The sequence below is a fragment of the Haliaeetus leucocephalus genome, unplaced genomic scaffold, assembly GCF_000737465.1.
Source record: "Haliaeetus leucocephalus isolate CR32 unplaced genomic scaffold, Haliaeetus_leucocephalus-4.0 Scaffold0, whole genome shotgun sequence".
Lineage (NCBI taxonomy): Eukaryota > Metazoa > Chordata > Aves > Accipitriformes > Accipitridae > Haliaeetus > Haliaeetus leucocephalus.
The window spans coordinates 8,925,146-8,927,186 of NW_010972436.1; the positions used below are offsets into that span (position 1 = coordinate 8,925,146).

Genomic DNA, 2,041 nt, shown 5'->3' on the forward strand with positions numbered 1-2,041 from the left:
CCCCCCCCGGGCCCCCCCCCCCGCTCGCCCGGGGCGGGGCCCCGCTGCTCTCCCGGCAGCCAGCCCTGGAAGGGGCGGCAAAGTTTCCCTGCCGACCCTGCCTGGGAGAGCGAGCGGGCAGCCTCCTCCCCCGCGGAAGTCAGTAGCTCGCAGCCTTCCCTGGAAACCAGGCGTTGAGAGAAGGAGCAAGATAATGGAAGAAGCCCCCCCGGGCGGTGGGACCTGTTCGTTAGGAGCGAGAGGCTCGCTCGGTTGAGTGCGTTCCCTTGCCGAGAGCGTTGGGGTCCCTCTTGTCGGTCCTCCTCGGAGACACCTGTTAATGCGTGACACACAGCACCTGTAGTGCTTTCTCGTGGGCCACCGGTTCTCACAGCGTGGGGTTCCCTTTTGATCACTAAAGCCTTCTGTATCCCGCATTCCTGTGCTGTGGAGGGGAAAGCTGGTAAAGGAAACCTTGGCGCCTTTGCGGATAAGGTACTTAAGGCACAAGTGAGGAAAGGCGCGGGTCTTGTGTGTCAGGGGACCTCGCTGCAGCAGCTTCCAGCTTATAGATATTTTCAAAAGCTGTGCCTTTGTATTCGAAATACCAGCCAGACTGTTATCAGATGAAACGTCCACTGGCTTCCCTGGTGCAACAGAACTGCCCCTTCTTCCTTTTCTGAAAGGTTTGATACAAATGTGAAGAGTTTTGCGGTCACAGCATAACTGACCCGGACGAGAGAGACTGGGGAGTTTTTTGAAATGTCCGGTGAGATCATGTGCCAGACAGAGCAGGGATTTTCCCAGGCAGGGGCCTGCCGCTGAGTTTGGGAACTGCTAAATGACAAGGTAGCTCAGCAGGTTGCTGGGGCTCACATGTCACTTGGGGCCAAAGGGAAGAACCAGGAGGAGACTTTTCACGTACTGCTGCAAAATTCATGTTGCTGCTCTCGGCGCTGTAGGCAGCAAATGTCTGTAGTTGTTAATGTTAGTTAGAAGGAAAAATAAAGTGTGGTGGTGAGATTAGAAAAAGTACTGTGTTGTGTGGTAGTGGACCGAGCTCACAAAGTTTATTAATCTTCCAGCCATTGTATCCAGAAAAGAAAATGCTAGTGCCGACTAAATGAAATATAACTCACCAGTGGGCAAATAGTCACCACACATCACTGATTTAGGCTATTAAGTTGTAGTAGTCATCAGTGTCTGCACCAGGAGGTGCTAAATAGAAGATATACCAACAGCTCGCTTATCCATAAATCATTTATTAATGTCTTGTGTCTTCCTGAATATGATAAGAGGTATCAAGGAGTTTATAATCAGGCAAATATTATTTTGATATTTAATACATTCTGAAGAAAATATAGCGAGTGGCTGTTTGCCTTAACTAGTAAGATGGACAACGTGATGTCAGTTTTGACAGCTAGATGTTTGTAACTTAGGTGTCTTTTCCTTCCCTCTTGGCTAAAAAGTCTGTACTATGACAGCAATAATTAAATGTCATTAACATAATCAGAGTCATAAAGGTAAAAAGCATTTAACAAGTTTTCCTCATTCCTGGTTTGGTTTTGCTTTGTTTTTAATACTGCTCTTCTTTGGGGGAAAAAAAATGCAGCGGGGGACTGTGTCTGATCAGTAAGAGGAGGATAATTATGTAAAGCCAGGGAAATTCGGGTTCAGGTTCTGTGAGTCAAGAAAAAGAGTGCTGTTTCAAAGGTTTACTGTATTTAGCATCTACTGTATACCCGTAGATCAGCTGAGGTAAAGCCTTTAAAGCATTAAAGTAAAAAATAAATCTTTGAAGTAGCTGCAACTTCTTAAAGGGAGGCTGTTTTGAGATGTTCTTCGAATACTCGGTAACAAAACGCCCAATCGAAGCTGAGTGAAATAACAGTATCAAGAAATGGAAACGTTTAGTATGCCCTGGCAGAGCCGGAGCCAGGAGAGGATTTCCGAGGACGCTCCCAAAGGGATGTGCCGTGATTCCAACAGGGACGGAAAAAACCCGCACAGGCACGGTTTTTTCGGCCAGCCCCTCCGACCTGCCTTGCCGGGTAAAGCCGGG

General features: G+C 48.1%; 1 protein-coding gene across 1 annotated transcript in view; it reads left to right on the forward strand.

Moving 5' to 3' along the window:
- PLXDC2 (plexin domain containing 2) overlaps positions 1 to 2,041 on the forward strand; it is a 278,226-nt gene that overhangs the window by 718 nt on the left and 275,467 nt on the right. The gene's annotated exons all lie outside the window — the stretch shown is intronic.